The following is a 22,803-nucleotide window of genomic DNA, read 5'->3' as shown; positions in this document are numbered from 1 at the left end:
ACGAGAAACCATGGAATCAATCACCGATATTGCCCAGCACACATGGTCCGCTCGTCCTGGACATAGACGAAAGGCCTGATTACCTGCTGATGTCACTTGTGTTTAGTTCTCCACTCTGACAAAGGTCAATAGAGTAAGGTAAAGGGGCTTGTGTGCTCCTGTGAGTGAACAAGTCTGGATTGATAGAGGGAACTATATTAGTGTCCATAAGGAGAGATTTGTCTTTGCAATATTGTAAAAATACCAGCTATCCCTAAAAAAAACACAATTGAAAACATTAAATACACGTGTTCCTCATAGAATTCTGTCTGCATCAACTCTTGATCAAATTATACTTAAGCCTTCTTTGTATCTCTGTCTACCCACCAGGCTGCCATCTTTAATTGCTGTTTTGTTGGAATTAATGATCCAATCACAGCTCTTCTTTCAGTTGAGAAATAGTGCAAGTCTTGCAAACATGTTTGTTTTCACAAAAATACATTCCCAACTTGAAGGGAACAGGGATTTCTGATGTGGTGAGTTTATAGAAGACAGCTGCTGGGTGTAAACAACAGGAGCCGCTCTAAACATCTCGAGTCAGCAGAAGTGGCTGTTCCACAACAATGCTGAAGTCACCAAGCTTTAATCTAAGCAGCCTGTTCCTTACACTAAAGTACGAGACCAGTATGGAATACAGGGCATGTTTTTTGTTATCTTTTCGTATAAAAAAAATAATCTTATAACGTGCATAGGCACACGAAAGCATTGTTTCATGGAAGCTTCAAGGTGGACTCCGTAAGGACAGATGACCTTAGGCAGAGGAAAGAGGCAGGTCTCTACTAGGGTTGGGCGGAATTTGCATAATCGCATTACCAAATCTCCACAAAACGGTAAAAAATCTCCCCGAACATGCAGAAATTCCGCGAACACGCGGAATTGCTTGTTCGTGATGCTTTTTTCCTGTTCGCGTACTTGGGGGGAAATATCTTGCGAACATGCATTTTGACAACGCGAACAAGCATAAAATTTAGCAAAGTCGAGGAACGCAGAATTTTGGGCAATTTCACGTTCTCCGCGGAACGCGAAGTTACCCAAATTCCGCGAGCGGAACGGAATATACTGCCCAGGCCTAGTCTCTACCCAGTGCTTAAAGTGAGCAGTGGTTGCAGTGGAGCCCACCGACACTCATTTTTGGGGACCAGGACTTATTTTTCATTATCAGACTTCGACCAAAGACAAGAGATTGAGATGCAGAAAAGGGGAAAAAAGGAAGAAGAGAAAGACAGACAAGCATTTGCAATGCAATAGGTCTCGCATTACTGAAAGTTTGAGCTATTTACGTTGCTAATAATAATGCAACGCCAATAGCTCAAACTTTCAGTAGTGCGAGAGCTATTGACTGCAAATCAATTGCAGCACTTATGCTTTAGCTTTAAACATCTTAAGCTAAAGCACGGAGGTTGCGTTTGCTTCAAAAGTAAAGAAATAGACAAAACCTTTTTTTCTCCAGAAAAAATTGACAATATGCCCAGAGAGCCATTCATATGCACCCTCTGCACCTCCGAGATGTGCTTTGATGGGGCTGCATTTTGTCCATATTTCCAGGGGTGTCAAATATGGTGTATGTGTATGAAGAGGGATTGGCAGTGGTGGCTTAAACGGAGGAAGCATAGCGAAAAGGGAAAGGATGGGAGAGATAATTAATCTGGAATTCTGTGTTTCTCCTCTGCCTACATTTATTTATTTATTTTATAAAGTTTTATATATCGCGAACCAGATCCCGAGGGTTATCAGAGTGCTTTACAGAAGGATGAATGGGAGAGTAATACTGCAGTAGCAATATCAAGTAACAATGCCAAATAGTTGTAGTCACAACAATCATAGACAAATGATACACAGCGAGAATAGAGGGAGAATAAAACTCCAGTACGATATCAGATAAGAATACCAATTAAAAATGTGTTCATTAGGAAACTTTTGGCTTCAAGTTTGAAAGCAGTAATTGATGATATTCTGCGCAATTCCGGTTGGAAGAGAGTTCCAGATCTTTACATCAGCAATCTATCAGGTCGAGATATCTGGTTTAATCTACAAGGATTGTGCTGCTTCAGAGCTCCAAAGGTTTTCAGTTTTATGTGTGTGACTCATCTACTCTATGCATTTTCTTTAAATTCTGGGACCGCAAAATTTGATTTTATATGGGTTAAACAGGACTTTGAATGAGGGTCGACATTTCACTCCATGTTATTATGGACACAGGTTGCAGTCCTGGACTATTCACCTGCAAATAATTGCTAGTATGTGGGTTACTCTAATTAACTCAATGGAAGACAGGCAGGACTAGAAAAATGTGAAATAAAATAGGAAAGTCCCTGAATGGATGAGGATCCTTTCAATTCTTTAACAAGGCATGACATAACAAGGCATAACAAGTCATGCAAAAAATACAAGCTCATAGTCCTTATAATTCTTGAATCTGTAATAGAGTTTATGTACACAAATACAAATTCATTTATAAGAATATTTCTCTATATCTGGCTATGACTGCATTTATTCCAAAGATGAACACACAACAGTTGTCCTTACCTCTTGCAACAAGGTTCTGTGTGCAGTAACAATGTATCTCGATTGCCTAGGAAGGGAGTTTTGAACCACGTGGAACTTGTATTCTTACTTCAAAATGGCGTCCACCACTTGCAAACCTTATGAGCGCCCTGAGGCTTCATGGAAAATGTAATTTCCTTGACTGAACGCTGACAATTTGCTTAGTGCCTCCGGCGAAGATGCAAAGCGTCTCTCGAAGTGATGCCAACACTTCCATGCACCACCAGCCTCCCTGCTTCTGAATGTGTGCACCTCCGGTTTAGCGTACCTCACTCCTTTGTTTGCTGCTGCCACCAGGGGCGGCTCTAGGCTCATGGCGGCCCTGGGCAGGGAGCGTAGGTAGGGGGCGCCGGAAGTGGGGGTCCGGGAGGGACGGAGCGCGGAGGCCAGTGAAGAGGGGGGGGGGTCAGGGTGTTTGGAAGTGGAACAGAGCCGGAGGCCACCAAATCCCTGCCAGGGGCCGCCACGCAAATATGTATCCATCCTCAGAGGATTATTATATTAAGGATATATATTGGCGTGGTGGCCCCCGGGGGTTTGGTGGCCCTGTGCAGGTGCACAGCTTGCACATGCCTAAGGCCGCCCCTGCTGCCACAGATCATGAAAGTACTTGTCTTTGCACCTGCCAGGCTGTGCAAGCACCCTCTAGAAACAGTACCCATGTGTCTGTGTGCCCTGTACCTGAGCCACAGCCACCCCCTGGAAGAGAGGTATCATCACTGGGGGTACAGTTTAAGTCCAGCTACCATATTGAAGTGCAGGAAGCTGCTATGCTCTTTGTGACATCTAGGTCAGCTGGAATTGACCTTGACTACCTGCCTGCTCAAATATGGAAATGCCTACCAGTGCTGACAGATGAGGAGCTAGTACATGGCCAAGTAAGAGGTGTCTCAGGGGCAGATATCCTCCTTTGTAGTGCCTGAGTCTGGGTATGCCATTTGAATCAGTCTTGGAACCGGGGGCTCTATGTGTGAGCCAGCTGAGGAAATCTTTTCACGTCCTTTTAAGATGTTACCCTAGGTTGTCCCAGGGTTTTGAGTGATTCAATAAACACTGGCAGAGCAATCTTGCAAAGCATAAATGCTGAATTTCGATCATAGGATGCATCATCTGCATTGCCTGAGACAGGAACCAGCAACGATCTCTTGGCCAGGAGCCCTGTCTGGTTGCCACTGGAACTCTACGCCTGACTTTGTTTTCAGAGTCCCATGGGCGATTCTTCATAGACCCATAGACCCTTTGCAGTCAGTAAATGCTTTCTTGCTTTAAGATTGGTAGAGAGTAATGTCTGCATCTCGCAAAGGATGTTCTTCATTCAACTGCTTATTTCATCCTTTTGCACAGATTTTGTATTGATGTTTACAGTCTTTTTATTTTCTTATTTTATAGACTTTGATATAGCGTGAACTTGACCCGATATCAGAGCACTTTACATAGCACCAGTTGCATTACATGAGGACACATTCATTTTTGTTAGGCATGGGGAGTTTAAGTGATTTGCCCAGAATCACAGGATGTTCAGCGTCATTGCCGAGACTCGACCCAGTTCCCCAGATACGAGGTTGACCATAGTAGGCGTTAGGCCAACTCCTCTCCCCAACACATATTAACACATATTAACCCCATATTTGCCAAATGCTTTGTTTATCTTGCTTTTAGTGTTGAAGATTACTTTTTAGGTTGCACCTACTAGACAGCACAGGATGTCTGGTTGTGAAAAGATCTAATTATCAGTTTGCAGTGGGTTTAGAGCCTACCCATTGCTTACCATAGGTTGGCGTTATTGTCGGCTTCATCCAATGTTTTTTAGGTCGAGGACCGAGAAGGCTGCGCTTGCGCAGTCTCCGGGAGGAGAATTAATGCTTCTTAGTAGGACTGTAGAACCCGCCTCCCTGCCAGTCACTCCTCCATTGGCTGGCTTCCTAAACGGAGGCCAGCCATTGGAGGAGAGAGCCATCACTCCGATTTAGCCCCGTCTTTTTCGGATTTGGGGGCGTAAGTTTTGCTGTTCTTTAGACAGTGACGTTGTCTGTCACTCAAAACAGCAAAACCACGCCCCCAATCCGAAAAAATTCAGAAGCTTGAGGACGCCATTTTGTTTCCTTCGCTGTGAAGGTGAGCCGTTCCTCGCTGTCCTCTGGAGTCACCGAACAATAGTGCCTGTTTAAACTGATTATTATTCATAGGTATGTAAACGACATGTTTTAACTTCTTTCTTTCACTCAAGAGGTCCTCCCGTCAGCCTGGAGCACAACCACGCACCGTGGAGTTCGTAGTGGCAGCTGCTGATGAAATCCCTCGGGTAGGCCTGAGCGGCCGTGGTAGGAAGCAGAGCCGTGCCTCGGGTTGCTGAGTCATGGGAGGGCTGGCAGCCCTGATACAAATGCAGGTAATACGTATATTTTCATATCAACTTTTACTCCTGTACCATAGAGGATTACGTGCTCAGCCCTCGGCTCCCCTCTCTTCGGGAGCAACGGCCGCCCCCGCCATTACATGCCCCGGCCCGCCTCCCTCCCGCTCCGCACTCACCTGAGGCCCAGCGCGGACAGTGCAGCCCGACCGAGGGGCCTCTAATATCTGCGACCGGACACACCCTGCGCCTCCTCCCGCAGCTACCCCTGACCCCGTGGGGCGCTGGCAGCGGACATAATGTAAATAAATAAATGTAAATGTGCTGGACTTGTAAAGCGCACAGCTGCCCGTGAGCGTCCCGGCGCTTGCTTAGGGAACCCGTCCTGGTATTCCCCTGTGAGAAACCCCGGCAGGGTGTCCACAAGGTGAAAGCCAGGCATCCCGCTGCGAGGGGCCGTAGTGGAGATTAAGCAAGCTATTGCCCAGAGTCGCAGAGTGTGACCCCGTGAGTTGAGTAGGTACCAGAGCGAGAATTGTCAAGTCCGTGGAATTTTTGAGCCCGAGACCCGCTGAGGCGGGGAATCGAACCCTGGTCCATGGTCGATCTCAGCTTCCGGGTCTGCCGCCTCTAACCACTGAGCCACGCTTCTCCACTACATGACACAGTCTGGAGCGACGCGGCACCCGGCAGACCGCGAGCACAGCTTTGAATTTGATTGTTTTTTTAAATGAATTCTGGGTTTGTGTTTCTGGCATTATGGAAGGAGTGGGGAGTGGTGTTACGTTCTAATAAAAATAGGCTTTAGAATTAGTGGGGGCCTCTGGGGCCATGGAGGCTGCTGAGGCGTGTGTTATAACCCTGTCTGTCATTTAGTCCTAGATACAGTGGAATATGCATAATCGAGTCTTGAGCCGACGACAGCGCAAATGGCCCACCTTTTCCCATCTTCCCTGAGGAACAGAGCGTGTTTCCTTAACAATTTCAGATGAATGGTCCAAGATGAAAAGTACAAGGTAAGCGATTTAGGAGTGTTACACTCCACAGTACAAATACCACAGGATACCCCTGCACCCTTCTTGAGCAAAACGATTAGAGTTACTAGCACCCAAGAAGCACTACTATACTTTGCCATTGCTGGCAATGCGTGGTTTCAAAGATAAACTTCATGTAACACATGAACTACACTTGGGCACTGTATTCATGCAAGACACAGGTTAAGCGGTTGCATGTATGGAAGACTTAATTTCTGATTAGATTTCTGTGACATTTGACATACGGCAGGCTCACATACCGTTCTACAGGCTGCAGAGTAGAAACATTCTGCAAAATAATGTCAAATCGACCAAATCAGTGACAGGTAATTTGCCTGCAGAATGCAATTTCTCAGACACATTCCTAAATAAGTTTGCATTGTATGCGCAGTTACTGAGCTGGAGACTCTGCTGCACCCGGGCTAGACAAGGCCTCACGTGGTCTTGATGAATGTGGATTGTACGGTTCAATGTTCGGCCAGTCGCATCATGGCGTAGGGAGTAACCTATGCAGTCGATGGCCGAAATCAGCGTAGAAGGAAGAACGATGTAATCGCACGCTTTTAAATGTTCATCGATTGTGATGTTCGTATCTCTAAAATGTTTCGTCTGAGAGCTGCAGCATTACATGACTCTAATTACGGATTTATACACAATTTTTTAGTTCAAATAGGTTTCCGTTAATATTAAACTATATTTTGGGGCATTCACCTGCACAACGATAATTCAAAGGAATTAAACTTGAGATTTACTGCAGTTTATGTTTTAATGTTCACGTTTTAGCCAGTCGCTCATTGCCTGTTTAAAGTTTAATTGAACGCCGAGTGCTGCTGCAACTCGGGAATGTGTCGTAACAAGGTGTGGTGCTTCTTTAATGTCGATAATCTCCTTCCAACGCAGTTAATGTCTTTGTTTTTTTCATTAACGCCGGTGCATCAGCTTGATAAAAGAGAACAAGAGTAGTGAGAAGCGGTTAGTTTATTTTTAGCCTGTTGGGCGTGTTGGAATGATCCTAACTTAACCGTTTGTGTGAAATGCTTACTTTTGAGCCCCCCCTAACTTCCCAGTCTGTGGGGGTGGGGGGGGCGGCTTTATGTCCAGACTGTGTCGAGGGGCTTCGGCACGATCGCCGCAGCTTTCGCACATTTAGGGTCCGGCTTATAGTATAGTTGACCGAGCCTGTGATGTAAGAGCAGTGGACACGTTTTCCTGACCGCATATGATCAACGGAGGCTCGCACGTGTTTCATTTGTATTACCAGAAATTTGTGACTAAAATGTTTTTCATTGCTTTTAGGAATGGGGGATGGACCAACGACAGTAAATAGGTAAATACGGTCTTGTTACCATTCCTTTCTTCAATACTGCACTGCCTGCTCTGACCAATGCTTAAAAAAGTGAACATTTTCGACATTGCATGGCTCAAATGCGTTTTGAAAATGCCTAGCTTGCTGTTTGAACCCCGGAGCTAGCAAAGGCGAATCCAGTGACACTTAAAAAAAATTAAAAAAAATAAATTGAATATTCATGTCGTTATAACTTCAGTCTCACTTGCAGTAATGTATATTTACATTTCAAATGGTTGAGTGCTCCACCTGGTATTGGGACGCTCGATCTGTAATAACTCGAAGGAATTAAACTGTGGGTAGGCCAGCGGAAGCAGTAAAGAATACAACTTTACTACGTACATTTATCCGCCCCTATTTAGGGAATCCTAGACGTGTTCAGTAGATTGCCCCTCGTCCTCCTATCTCTGTTCTTGGCGTCTTGATCGTGTATTATGGAATGGTTCTAGATGTTACATTTAGTTTTGTAATCCACAATCTAGCTTTGTGCTGCTTATGATGACTATTAAACAAATGGAAATCTCTCTGAAAAAGGATGAGGGATACACTTGGAGCTGGAAGTGCACAGGGCTGACTGGCGTGGAAATGTACCCGTGGATAACGTGCTCACTAAAATACTGCTTTCATAATTGCAGGACCACATTTGCTGGAAATTGAACTGGTTCTGAGGTGACCCAGAACAAGCTGATTACATTTCAGTGGGCTGCCAATGGACGTGGCGCTGGAGAAACGGGACGTGCCCGGATGAAGCTGGTAAGTGTGGGTTGAAGGTGTTTAAATTCTCGTGCCAGTTTGTTTTCCTCACTAGATTGATATGGTTATTTTGTTGATGAAAGGCATGTAATTGTACTTAATCGTTTTTAGCCAAGTCACACTATCAGAAGTACACGGATGTATGACGTTATAACGCATACTTTTACTCCGCAGACCATTACAACGCGACTTTTACTCCGCATACCGTTACAACGCATAGCGCCTTGGGGCGCTGGATAGTGGTAAGTATAATTTACTATTCTAACTCCAGTCCCCGTGGACCCTAGGGAAGGTGTTGGATAGTAAATTATACTTATTACCTATCCTAGAGCGCCCCCCAGCGCAATGCGTTGTAATGGTATGCGGAGTAATGGTCGCGTTGTAATGGGTCTGCGGAGTAAAAGATCCGTTGTAACGGGTGTATACCGAAGTACACGTTTATCACCAGAGAGCTTTGCATGAAACTTCATAAATCGCTCGAGGGGCATGTGCTGCGTGCTAGCCTCTGCCCTAGTTAAACGACTTCTCAGGCAGGATTCCTTTGTGTTTCTTAGAGGGTACCCTGCATGTAGTACTGTTAGTGTGTACTGCCTTATAGTAGCACGCGATGGGTCTGCGCCGAGATCGATATCATGATGATCACATAGTTCAGCAGATGAACAGTGGTGAATAAGAGCTCTTGTCTTTCGCTCCTATTTATGCAATTTTTTTTGTAGTTTGGGGTCACCCGTTCAAAATGCCCGCTTATTGTCTTCTTTCCTCAAATGCTTAGGTGGCAAAAGCCAGAAACCTAATATGAACATTCAGACTATCCCAAAACAATTTATAGCACACTAAACTTAACATGAAAATTGCAAGATGCGATATTTATTATTATGGCATCGTTCACTAAATTCCAAGAAATGGAAGAAGGGATGTACAGAGGCTTCAATTGAAAGGTTTAACAAAAAAAATGCTTTAGTGAGTATTGGAGTATTTCATAAAGAGAAAAAAAAGCTTTTTAAATGAGAAGATATCTAATTCATTATTGAATAACCTTCAAAGGATGTTAAAAGCTCAGAACGCACGACACACGACTGTCCTTCTACACACCCACCCGCCAACTACGATCATCCAATCAAGCCCTCGCCGCAATTCCGCGCATCCATAGATCCACCCTGGGAGGAAGATCCTTCTCCTACTTAGCGGCCAAAACCTGGAACTCTCTCCCCACTCACCGCCGCCTTACACAGAACCACCTATCCTTCAGAAAGCAGCTAAAAACCTGGCTATTCGATAAGTAATGCACACACCCTCCCCCAAGCGCCTTGAGACCCTCTGGGTGAGTAGTGCGCTATACAAATTCCTGAACTTGAACTTGAGAACGCACCAACTCATCCATCTGGGCCCTGGATATCCCCAAAGGAAAATAACCTTTTTCTTTATAATAAAATGGAAGAAAATTGTGGTGTCTTTGGAATGCCATTTTTGCTTGCTCTTTGAAGCTCTCTGGTATTTTTGATCCGGTGTCGGCCCTCTCTGCTTTTGACAGCATGTTAAAAGTCGAGTCGAGTGGTTGTTTTGGTGAACTGTGATCCGGATTTCAGCACTTCAAATCCCAGTCCGGGCCTCTGTTTTCCCTTAAAGCCTCATTAACTAGCGTGGGCCTTGCCTGTTCGCTGTGGTGCCCTGGTCCTTCCTCACCTCCTGTTTGGGGTTTTGGGAATGTGTTTGGAGGAGATCACTTTACAAAAGGCGCTGCAGCCTCTGAGGGATCCCTCTAACCCAAGGCCTGCTCCCAAGTGACAGCAGGCTCTCTCGATAGAGACAGGCCAAAGCGGGCCCTCCAACTCCCAGGAGTGCTCCCCTCCCGCTGTCCGTGACTTTTTCCTGCCCCCTCCCGCTGATGAGGTCGCCGCTCTCGTTTCTCTTGTGCCTGGAGAGTTTTGCGGTGTATCAGGAAACTGTTGCCTTTTATGCCAGGTCCATCATGGGCAGTGGAACGAGCGCTAATGAGCCTGGGATAGATTGTTCTTGTTTCTCCTGACAGCTTATGGGTGCTGATTAGCGGCATGAGAGGTAAGTGCCGGTCTTGGGGTGGGAGGTATTTGTAGCATGTTTGTTTGTTGCTTATTGTTAGCATGCATTCCACATCACTCTCAAACACACTACCTCACAACTTTACTCTCTTTCTATCTCGCTAGCTCACTCTCTCTCTATCTCACTACCTCACTCTATCTATTTCTATCTCACTCTCACTATATCACAACTCCCTCAAAAAATCACTACATCACTATCTCACTACCTCACAACTTCACTCTCTATCTCACTACCTCACTCTCTCTCTTTCTATCTCACTAAGTCACTTTCACTCTCTCTTTCACTACCTCACTCTCTCTCTATCTCACTACCTCACAAACTCACTCACTGTTTCTATCTCACTACCTCAGAACATCCCTCTCCCTCACTACCTCACTCTTTCACTACCTCACTCTCTGTCTCTCACTACCTCACTCTCTTTCTACCTATCTCACTACATAACTCTCTCTACCTCACTACTCCACTCTATCTATCTCACTATCTCAACTTCTCTCTCTCAAAACATCACTACCTCACTCTCTCACTACCTCACTCTCTAGCTCACAACTTCACTCTCTCTCTCTCTAACTCACTACCTCAATCACTCTCTATCTCACTACCTCACTCTTTCTATCTCACTAACTCACTTTCACTCTCTTTCACTACCTCTCTCTATCTCACTACATCACAACATCACTCTATGCTTATATCTCACTACCTCACAACATCCCGCTCCCTCACTACCTCACTCTTTCACTACCTCACTCTCTATCTCGCTACCTCACTCTCTATCTAGCTCACTCTCTCTCACTACATCACTCTCTCTCTATTTCAATACCTCACTCTCTCTCTCTCACTACCTCACTCTCTCTCTGCTAATGCAATAGGTATCACATATGCAAAATAAAGCTAATACCAATTGAAATGACAATGCCATTTATTTAGGGATATAAAAAAATAATGAGCAATACCAATAGCTCTACCTATAATATTGCCGAGACCATTGCATTGTAAATGCTTGTTTATTTGTTAGCTTGTGTAGGCTTTCCTTCATCTTCTTGTGTTTATCCCTTCCCTTGAGCAGAGGATCATTCCTTGTGTAAATACACTGTTTATGTTTCAGGCACTTCATTTTTGGTTAAGCAGTCCATGAGAGTGCATATGTTTTCCAGCTGTCTCCCTCGTGTACTTCTCTTCCCACTTACCCCACTCCTTGCTGCCCTTTCTCTCCCATGGGAGAGTGGCAGAGGAAGAAAGGATAATTCAGTGGGGAAGGTAGGGTGCGTCAAGTGAAGAGGAACGGATATTGAGGGGGGAAGATGAATGGAGGAGGAAGAGATGAGGAGAGGTAAAAGTGGAACAAGTGTAAAAAGGAATGAGATTAGGTTACTGGGGAGGTTAAGGATGCTGGAGTAGTTAGGGAGAAAGTTGAGAGGAAATTACGGATTAGAAGTATTGGTATTTACAGATATCAAGGATTTCTTAGTGGACATCACATTCCCTGAGATTATCTCTGAACAGCATCAAGAGCTGAACACTGAAGTGTCAGTAGCTGAAATCAAAGAAGCGATTTTCATTTTCTCCCTGGTGACTGGAAAAATCCCTGGCACAGATGGGCTTCCCCGGGAATTATATCCTACTTAACTTGACCTCCTAGTCCCCAATCTGAAAAGGCTGTACGATGCAGTGCAGGAAGCGCACAGCCTGCCCCCTCACTTGGAGAGGCTTCGCTCATCTCCATCCCTAAACTGGGCCGGGATCCCAACAACCTAGCATTTTACACGCCATTAGCGATACTCAACATCATTTATAAAATACTTAGCAATGTACTGGCTGAGCGCCTAGCTCCGCTCATTCGTCCACTCGTTCAACCTGATCAAAACAGACCTGTGCCGCGTAGAAGGACCTCATTTAATCTTTGCTGCCTTTTTTGGATCATGGAGTTCACACCGGGATGCTGGTCTCGGGCTTTGATCTTGAAAAGGCTTTTAATTCATTAGAATAGAACTACCTAGTTGCGGTGCTGAGAAAGCACAGCATAAGTCAATACATGTTGCGTATGATCATACTACTTTATGCAATGCGGGTGGACAGTATATATCTGACTCCATAGTTGTGTGTAGGGGCACTCAGTAAGAGTGCCCACTCTCACTCCTACTATTCGCTCTTGCTATGGAACCCTTGGCAACGGGGCTGTGGCGGGAGGGACAAGATTGGGGCATACCGCTAAGATAGAGAATACCTTTGGTCTCGCTGTATGTGGATGATATGTTGCTGTGTCACAATGACAACGCCATAATTCCACCCAGTTTAATACCCATGCTTCACAACTTTGCACAAGTCTCGGGATTTAGAGTGAAGTGGCAGAGGTGGTGCATTTTCCTCTTTCTCCCAGACCAGGGACTCAAAATACGCAATGTCGCTCATCAGGGGCAGCTTCGATCGTTCCAGTACTTGGGTGAGAATTTACAGTGACGAGGGTGCTCTTCTGGACAGGAACATTACAATGATAGTATCGGCCTAGAAGAATCAGTAGGCATTCTGGAGATCCCTGCAGTTGATGGTGACAGGCCGTATTGCCCTCTCAAGGATGGTGAATCATACGCGGTCATTATATTTCTTCGCCAATCTCACATTATTTTTCCTGGGGTCATTTCTTCGCACTTTGGATGCCTTACTGGTGAATCTCATCTGGTGCAATGATCACCAGAGAGTTGCACTGACCAAGCTATGCCTCCCCACAGATAGGGGGAGCTTGGGGTCCCCAAATTTCGAGCGCTATTATCTTGCAGCACAAATGTAGTGGGTTTGCCATTGGTTGGGAGAACACGACTTAAAGGACACAGCTACTACTTTACTACCATGTAGTATGGATGGGCTGCTGTTCTTGTTCTGCCCACTCTTGAAGGGCCGCTCTCACCTAATATTGGTAGCACGTAATTGCCTACACAGAGGCTTGTATCTCACAGCAACACTCATCCCTTACGCACCTACGCTCCCATTGGTGGGATTCCCTAGAAACAAAGGCACACTCACCATTTCTGTCATAAGACAATGCCATGTTGCTGACCTGCAGACAGTAGAAGACTTGTATATCAGGAAGAGGAACTATTCGACGAGCTTACAGCACAGATCAGTTTACATGAAGGCCATTTTTTATAGGTCATTGGCACACACCCTTCACACTGCATAGACCCCTGAACACACTGAACCACCTACTCACACACGGTCATCCACACTATGGGCAGTGGCCAGGGCCTTCCCTGAACATCCACAGATCCCCCTAGTGGCACTTCATGCTGGCTGGGAAGCGGAACGGTGAAGAGAGTCCCATGATAAAAACTGGGGCACACTTGGGAATATTATGCACTAGGCTTTCTTGCCCTTGCCCTACTGCTTGCAAAACGTACAATTACATGTTATTGGAAGACAGCAAGACCCTCGCTTGTGGTTGTATGGAGGCAATTGCTCACTGTATGGGCCGCAGTCGAAAGTAATTCATTACGCAGGGAAGCAGGGAAGAGATAGCTGCCGCCAAACGCAGAATCCTGTCCAACGCAGCACACAGCTACTGTGACAACAAGCATTTGCAATGCAATAGGTCTCGCATTTGCGAGAGTTTGAGCTATTGGCATTGTAAATGACAATGTCTTTTGTTTATGTCTTTATTTTTAAAACCAATAAATAAAAGACATTGTCATTTACAATGCCAATAGCTTAAACTCTTGCAAAAGCGAGAGCTATTGCATTGCCAATGCTTGTTGTGTAGTGCTACCAGTAGTGAGCCCTGCCATGACTCTGGGACAGCTGACCCCAGATATCCTATCCTGCTCAGCTGGGCAGACGCTTGCAGTAACTACCCCAGTGTGTCTCGGTCTCAGGGCTAACCAAAACACTAACCACTGTGTTAGATGGCAATGCATATTCTGAAACCACATTAACCTGGTAGGATAATCAAGCCATAATGTTGGCAATCTTGAAAGGCTGAGAGCTCCTCCCCAAACTTATCCAGAGGATAACGTTCCAAACGAAAGCGAGAAAAAGACGACTTCTCAACATCCTTCCATTAATTCATTAGTAAGCACATGATGATTGGAAACATGCAAGGGCAAAGATTCTGCGCGCTGATTTTGAGGAAAAAAGTAATCATAAGCCGGTGTCTGAGCAGAAGAAGCAAATCCCAAATATCACGAACATGCTGCAAGATTTCAGCCATATCTGCACCATGAGGCCCTTGAGGTCCTCATCATCACGCTCCAAAGAAGGATCCCTCCTGGGCCTGAAACCCACTCTCCACAGCTGTTGCAAAAATAGCCAGGAGATCTGAGCATACAGTAACCCCCCGAAGATGGCCCAGTCACCGGGGGACATCATCCATATCGCCAGAAGCAGGAGTGCAGCGAATGCAGCATGTCAGCATCACTTCCAAAACCAGCCTGGCACAGGAAACCATATCCTGATAAGGCCGACTGGTTGCCTAGGCGACGCTGCTCCCTGGCAACACGCTACCTGCCTATAAAGGAACAGGCGGATGTGTTTACAGTAAAGAACCTGGGTCCCATGATAAAAACAGGCAGACGCCACACGATGGCCGTTTTCATATGCCCGAAGTTGTGAATCATGTAGGAGTGCACCGCACCCTTGTTCATATCCACAAATGAAAGGGAAAAATAAAATTAACCAAAAAACACCCCGAGGCCGTCACAGGCTGCCCTGCAAGCACCAGATGCACCTGTGATCACGCATGTCCAACATACGAGCAACAATCAAAAATATTAAAAAAAATACCCATAAAGCAGGTCGCAATAAAAAAGTATCATAAGTTCATAAGAACCAAGCATTTGGTTGCGCGGATACAATATGAAGTAGAAGAAAGTGGAAGCACGCGAAAGTGAAAGCGTGCCATGCGTGCGCTGTGATAAGTGTGCTGAAACGCCGCGAGCCGTACACGAGGAGATGTGCACTTCACCTGTCCGGGCGCGTGCACATCTCCTGTGCCCTGCAAGCACCAGATGCAACTGTGATCAAGCATGTCCAACTTACGAGCAACAATCAAAAAGTATATTAAAAAATACCCATAAAGCAGGTCGCAATAAAAAGATATCAAAAGTTTATAAGAATCAAGCATTTTGTTGCGCAGATACAATATGAAGTAGAAGAAAGTGGAAGCACGCGAAAGTGAAAGCGTGCCATGCGTGCGCTGTGATAAGTGTGCTGAAACGCCGCGAGCCGTACACGAGGAGATGTGCACTTCACCTGTCCGGGCGCGTGCACATCTCCTGTGCCCTGCAAGCACCAGATGCAACTGTGATCAAGCATGTCCAACTTACGAGCAACAATCAAAAAGTATATTAAAAAATACCCATAAAGCAGGTCGCAATAAAAAGATATCAAAAGTTTATAAGAATCAAGCATTTTGTTGCGCAGATACAATATGAAGTAGAAGAAAGTGGAAGCACGCGAAACTGAAAGCGTGCCATGCGCGCGCTGTGATGAGCGTGCTGAAACGCCACGAGCCGTACACGAGGAGATGTGCACATCACCTGTACGGGAGCGTGCACATTTCCTGTCTCCCTTCCGACGAAAAACCGACAACAATAGATCTCGCGAAGGCGTGCAGCGCAAGTGCTGCGTCGCTGGTCGAGACCTAAAAAGGTTGCTCCCTCAACCTTCTCCCGACTCGGTCCTGTGTCCCCCCTCCCTGAACTGGATTTGACACGAGTCAATGTGTATATTGTCTTCTCTATATGTATGATTTCTGTAAACTGTTAAATGTTGTAAAGCGCTCCGATAACTTTTGGTCTGGCCAGCGCTATATAAAACTCTTAAAGAAATAAAGAAATAAGAAGTGCGAAGTCTTCGGAAACATCCTCTCTCACAACACTGGGATGAAATCCTTGTCACTTTTCAGTCCCTGCCCAAGGATGACTTGATCCGGTGTCCCCCGTCCCTGAACTGGATTGGACATGAGTAAATGTGTATACTATTGTCTTACTATATGTATGATTTCTGTAAAGTGTTAAATGTTTTAAAGCGCTCAGATACCTTCGGGTCTCGCCAGTGCTATATAAAGCTCTTAAATAAATAAATAAGAAGCGCGAGGTCTTCGGAAACATCCTCTCTCACAACACTGGGATGAACTCCTTGCCACATTTCAGTCTCTGCCCAAGGACGACACAGTTCCACATGATTCATGACTAATTCGATTTGGTAGTTATAGAACCATTGTGCTACAGATTTAATTCACGTCCTTTCTGCTATTGATCGCCTAACAGATTTTTTTCTTCCTTTTTAGGCCTCGGCTAAGCAGCATATGTGCTGTCTCAAAGAGACGTGTTCTATTCAATCGGTGGGCTTCAGCCAGCCCATAAGCTTACCATTTGCTACCTCCACCGTCGCTCTCATATTCTCTGTCCCCATTTGTCCATGGCATGCATACATTATGACTATTCTTGTGATTAGCCCTCCCCCACAGCATGGATCAAGTACCTGTGTCCATTCCTGCTCCTGTTTTAGGAGCTACTTTTTTTCTTTGTTTTTAAGCACTTCACACAAGTGCTCATGTTTAACTTATCTTACTCATTTGCTAAATTGTTTTTATCTGTCTTGTTTGATTTTTGCGAAGCACTCCTCCCCACTCCCTGTGTGGCGCTGAAACACTGTGTGCTTCTCTGCACCCCAGCATGAAATATAGCAATTCACCCCCTGTTTTCACCCCCTCCCTCACATGTACAGCTATTGCTGTTTCTCTACCCTGTGTGCTTCTCTGTGCCCAGCTCAAAGTCAAGATCTATTGACTTTGCCAATGCTTGTTCTTCATGCAATCAGCTTTCAGGTTGTCACTTCCGGTTCATGGAAGGATAGCTGGGAAACAGGTTATGGGAAAGTATGGGTTTTATATGGTTATTAGGTTTCAGGGAGGGTAACTGTAAAGGGTAGTACAGGTATCTTAGCTTTTAGGGTTGAGGAGCTCTAAGGGCTAGAAGACATGTATAGTGTTCGGGGAAGGGTTGCAATAAGAGGTTGTAAGGTTTTTTAGGGTTTATCGATAGGTAGTGTTAAGGGGAAATAGAGGTTTTATGGGGTCATGGTATAGTAGCATTAAGGGCTACTAAGTGTTTTTTATTTTGATTCAGGAATTGGTACCGTTAATGGGTAGTAAGGTTGTTATGGTTCTGGGAAGAGTAGAATTAAGTGGTTACAAGATGTTTTTAAAGTTAAAGGAAAGGTAGCATTATGGGGTAGTTTCGGTTTTAAGAGTTCAAGGATGGGTAGCCTTAAAGGATAGTAAGGGGTTTTTAAACTTCTTGGAAGAGCAGCGTTAAGGGATTAAGGGTGCCTGAAGGGCTTGACTTGTTACCAACTCAGTTCCATCCCCTCAGGCCTTTTAGTTGCTGTTCTCAGTGCAGGAAAAGAAGGGGGATCCAGCCAGATCCTGGATCTATCAGCTAAAATTCAGCCAGATCTGGGATCCGGGTTGGCCCCAGCGAAATATGCGGAATTTGTCCTGGTGTAATTTGCATCGGGACACATTGTTATGTTATGTTAGGCGGATTTATAAAGCGCATGGCTGCCCCAACATCGGGGCATCCCAGCACTAGCAGACAAGGGGCCAGGGAGGATGAACTAAATGGAAGAGAAAAGCCATGTTTTAATCAATTTCCTGAATGCCCAGTGATCTTGTGTGCTTGGAGCAACAAGAGGGGCGGCATTCCACAGGATGTGGCCAGTCCCTTAAAGGAACATCCTCCCGCTCTCCGCCTGCGCACTTTTGGAGTACTGGCCAGGTGCAAAAGGGAAGAGCACAGAGCCCGCACCGGAACGTATGAAGAACAGAGCCCTTGCAGGATTTGAGGGGCTTGGCCAGGTAAGATCTTATGAGTGGTGCAGAGAGTTCTAAACTGGACTCTCTGTTCAATCAGCAGCCAATGGAGACGGCGAAGGAGATTGGAAGCATGACAGTGCTTTGGTAAGGCAAAAAGGGTACGTGCTGCTCCATTCTGTACCCATTGGAGTCTTTTGATGACAACTTTATTAGCTCCAAGTAGGAGCCCATTACAATTGTCCGATCGAGACAGCACTACTGATTGGACAATCGTTTGGAGGATAGATGCATCAAAGTATCCCAGGATGGGTTTCAGGCCGCGTAAGAGGCCAAAACAAGTCATCGCCACTTTTTTCGTGTGGTTCTCAAATGAGAAGGCATTGCCCATCAGGACCCCTAGATTCCTAACTGCCATTTTTGGTTGGGAGGAGTGCCCAGAGCCCTCAACCACCATTGGTTGTCCCATTGATGGATATCTCGACCTACCAGACGCACCTCAGACTTGGTGGAGTTCAATTGTAGGCAGCTATCTGCCATCCAGTCTGAGACGGCCAGAAGATCCTCTTGGAATTTCACTTGATCCTGTTTAATGTTGTTAGAGAAGGTAAACACCGACTGGGTATCGTCAGCGTATGATACCATATTGATGTTCCATGCTTTTGCCAAAAGGGCCAATGGGTGGACATATATGTTAAACAACGTGTTGCTCAGGGCAGAGCCCTGCGGGACACCACAGCTGAGGGGACAGAGACTGGATCATTAGGGAGGGGCATGGACCTGAAAGGAGCGCTCAGTCAGAAAAGATGCAAACCAGGCACGATCCTTGCCTTTGACCCCAATCTCCCCCAGCCATTGAAGTAAGATCTTATGGGAGACTGTGTCAAAGGCTGTGCTGAGGTCAAGCAAGCAGGGCCTGCACATCATCTGCTTTCCTTTGGGAGCAGCAGGTGGTGAAGGGCCTTTCTTATTTCCATTTCCAGCTTGGTCCAAAACAAAGGCCTCATTTAAAGGACCTTCTCCTTTCCTTTTGTTACAGTATTATCCTGGCTTGCACTACCTGAAGCCTAACACATAGATGCCAATGGAATGGAGGGAAACAAGGACACAGCTTGTTATCAGTTCACAAGTATTTAAATGAATCTGTGATTTGGAAGCATGTTTTTTACTTTGTTCAAACCCTGCATCTAAGAGACATGCATGCACTGTAAAAATATAAGATGTATGTATAATTACACTAATAATTAATTATTTTTCCAAATTGAATTTCTTTTATAACGCATCCCAATGTATGGTGTCAGAATGCCTCACATTACACACACACAAACATAAAAAACAAAAACATTAAACAGAGTTAAAAAATCATAGAAGTGGATAAATCAATGTACAGTAAATGTTACATAAGGCAACGAGAGTCGAAAGGTTTAGGAGTCAATTATTGTCTTTTCTGTTAGGCATTATATTTTAAGAGTACATGGTCCGGTGAAAAACAGTCAGGATTTAAAACGTAATACAGTGGCTGGGCTTTTCTGCGACAATGAAGCTTTTTTTTACTACCAAAGTAAACCTTTTTTAGTAACCTTGAATAAGAAAAGATTGAGAAAGAAACAATTAGGTTCTAACTCCATGCTTTGAACCTTGTACGAAGTGCCTTGATGGCCGTACATAGCTCATTGAGCTATATGAGGACTGCAACTTGGGAATTGCAAGTATCAAAAAGATTTCTCTGGCAAAGGCCTTAACCCAATGAACTACCTAAATAAAATACAAATCTGTGTCCTGCACTTAAATGGCGTGCTTTGCAGAAGGCGCAGGCACATCCACCCTCTGTGCTACTTTATCAATCAGAACTGGGACTAGATAAACTCAGTTCCCTCCAGAGTTATTTTACCATTATTATACCCTGAAATTAGCTAGGCAAACATGGATCTCTGCGCCAGGTGCCATAAACATTAAGTTGACTTGGCAGTTCGGGCTGCACTGTTCCCATGAGGCACAGGGTCAGACTGATTTGCATATAGCCATGTCTGAACGGGGGTGGCAGAGTGGGCTAAAGAACGGTGATGGATTAAACCCAGATCAGTTGACTGGGGGTGAGTGTTTGATTTGTTCAGATGCTCCGTCCATCACCACCCCCTTTTGTACCGCTTAAACATTAAGGGGTAGATTTACAAGCCCCTTGCGCCACTTTTATGCCGGCGTTGCGTCACTTTTGTGATGCAGCGGCGGCGCAAAAGATGCACCATGGTGCGGGGGTACTTACAACGTGACGCATCTGGGAGATGCGTCACGTTGTAATGCCCTGTGCCACATGTAGGCGTTCCTGTGCGGGGGGAGGGGGCGTTCTGGCGTAGGAACACCTCCTGATCTACAAGATTTCACTCAGTCACTTTTAGGCCCATGCTGCGTCAAAACCCTGCGCCTGCCTGACGCAGGCGTAAGGATTGATGCAGCATTAACTAGATAGGGCCCCCGGAGCATTGCTGGAGCTGCGTCGCGCTTGCGACGCAACTCCAGCAATGCGTCACTTTTACGGCACAGATGCGTCACACATCTTCTGCTGTTTTTGCACCATGGTGCGCCGCATTGTAAATGCGGCGCATCCATGATGGCGGAGCTGTGACGCACAATAACTGGCGCATCCCTGCTGATTTGCAGGGATGCGCCAGTTATTGTAAATATGCCCCTTAAGCTACAGGCTCTTTGCGGACAATTCAGCCAGGACGGATTTACAAATACATGTATTCTTGTTGCCAATTTATCTTGGTAGAGTTTTTTAAAACTGTATAAGTTGACTGTCACTCTCCCATTTTCATAGCTCCGCCCTCTTACTACTTGCACGCCGTGACTCCCAATGTATGGCTGCGTGGAGAGGGAATGTTTCCCTGATCAGCATGGCTGGGCCTGGGGAGCGGTCTCTTGTGCGTCCCGTCCTTCTGCTTCCCATGAGGTTCTCGGTTAATGAAGCCTTTTATTCTAACAGAAATGGTATTTTTCATTCCGTTTAGCGGAAATGAGGGGCTGCCTCTGCCCCGAGTCCTGGCTGGCTGCCTGAGTGATAGCACCGAGGAAGAGGATCAGAGGAACTCCAGATGTTGGATCTGTGACAACTGCGGGGGGAGGGGGGCGGAGAGAGCAGCATGGCGAGCGCAGGACAGGAGGGCGCAGGGTGGAGGGATGCGAGAACATGGAGCGAGAGAGAAAGACAAACAGAGAGAAGATGTAAGCATACAACAGGAGGGCGAGATTAGAGCTCGAGGAAAGAACATATTGCGGAGGTGGGAGAGAACTCAGGGGCATATTACCAAGGGTGGCGATAGGCAATTATCGCCGGTTTCGGCCGCTAAGTGGCGATAATTCTATTGCTCTATTAGCAAGCTGTCGCTAACTGATGTTAGCGACAGCTTTTAGGCAATAGCGAGCGGTTTGGGGACCGCTTTGCATGTCAGCGATATTTATCGCTAATGACATGCAAAGTGGGCGTACCCAAACTGTTAGCGACTGAAAGCAGTCGCTAACGTCGCTATCGCCTATTAGCAAGGAAGGCGTAGCGATGGAAATATTCCCGCTATTGTAAAAAACCAACGCCTGCTCAGACCAGTTCCAAGCAATGTTATCCAATGGGAGGTGGATAACATGGCTAAGAGCATTTTGTCGCTAATGCGTGAATATCGCTGTATTCTCAGCGATATTCACACATTTCGCCGCTATCGCTGGATATTTTAGCACAATGGAGAAAAACGTTGCTAATAGCATGTTTTCTCCGCTAACATATCCAGCGATAGGCAGCGATAATAAAATCGTTGCTAAGCCTATTTAGCGATAAATATCGCTACTTGTTGGTAATATGCCCCTGAGTAAGTGGGGAGTGGAAAGGTGTGTAGAGAGAAGGATGGAGACTATCGTAGAGAGTGAGCAGCAGCGGGCAGAGAAAATGGGGTCTACAGCGAGCAGGAGGTGAGCAAAGAGAAGGAAGTGAGCAGAGAGAAGAGGACAGAAGCGGGCAGGAGGTGAGCAGAGAGAAGGGGACAGAAGGAGGTAAGGGGACAGAAGGAGGTGAACAGTGAGAAGTGTGCCACGAGCGAGCAGGCGGTGAGCAAAGAGAAGGAAGTGTACAGAGAAGGGGACAGAAGCAGATGAACAGTGATAAGAGAGCCACGAGCGAGCAGTCGGTGAGCAGAGAGAAGGGGACAGAAGCAGATGAACAGTGATAAGAGAGCCACGAGCGAGCAGTCGGTGAGCAGAGAGAAGGGGACAGAAGGAGATGAACAGTGATAAGAGAGCCACGAGCGAGCAGTCGGTGAGCAGAGAGAAGGGGACAGAAGGAGATGAACAGTGATAAGAGTGCCACGAGCGAGCAGGTGGTGAGCAGAGAGAAGGGGACGAAGGAGGTGAACAGAGAGAAGAGTGCCACGAGCGAGCAGGCGGTGAGCAAAGAGAAGGAAGTGAACAGAGAGAAGGGGACAGAAGGAGATGAACAGTGATAAGAGTGCCACGAGCGAGCAGGCGGTGAGCAGAGAGAAGGGGACAGAATGAGGTGAACAGAGAGAAGAGTGCCACGAGCGAGCAGGAGGTGAGCAGAGAGAAGGGGACGGAAGGAGGTGAACAGAGAGAAGAGTGCCACGAGCGAGCAGGAGGTGAGCAGAGAGAAGGGGACAGAAGGAGATGAACAGTGATGAGAGTGCCACGAGCGAGCAGGCGGTGAGCGGAGAGAAGGGGACAGAATGAGGTGAACAGAGAGAAGAGTGCCACGAGCGAGCAGGAGGTGAGCAGAGAGAAGGGGACGGAAGGAGGTGAACAGAGAGAAGAGTGCCACGAGCGAGCAGGCGGTGAGCAAAGAGAAGGAAGTGAGCAG

General features: G+C 46.1%; 1 non-coding gene across 1 annotated transcript; it reads left to right on the top strand.

The window, feature by feature from the left end:
* Positions 1–7,802: 7,802 nt before the first annotated feature.
* Positions 7,803–7,878, top strand: LOC144793265 (small nucleolar RNA SNORD79). The gene has a single exon (XR_013602863.1). It is a non-coding gene; the product is annotated as a small nucleolar RNA SNORD79 (small nucleolar RNA).
* The last annotated feature ends 14,925 nt before the right edge of the window (positions 7,879–22,803 follow it).

Source organism: Lissotriton helveticus, chromosome 11, assembly GCF_964261635.1.
Source record: "Lissotriton helveticus chromosome 11, aLisHel1.1, whole genome shotgun sequence".
NCBI classification, from domain to species: domain Eukaryota; kingdom Metazoa; phylum Chordata; class Amphibia; order Caudata; family Salamandridae; genus Lissotriton; species Lissotriton helveticus.
Note: the sequence above shows the minus strand (reverse complement) of the source record. Positions and strands in the feature narration are given on the sequence as shown.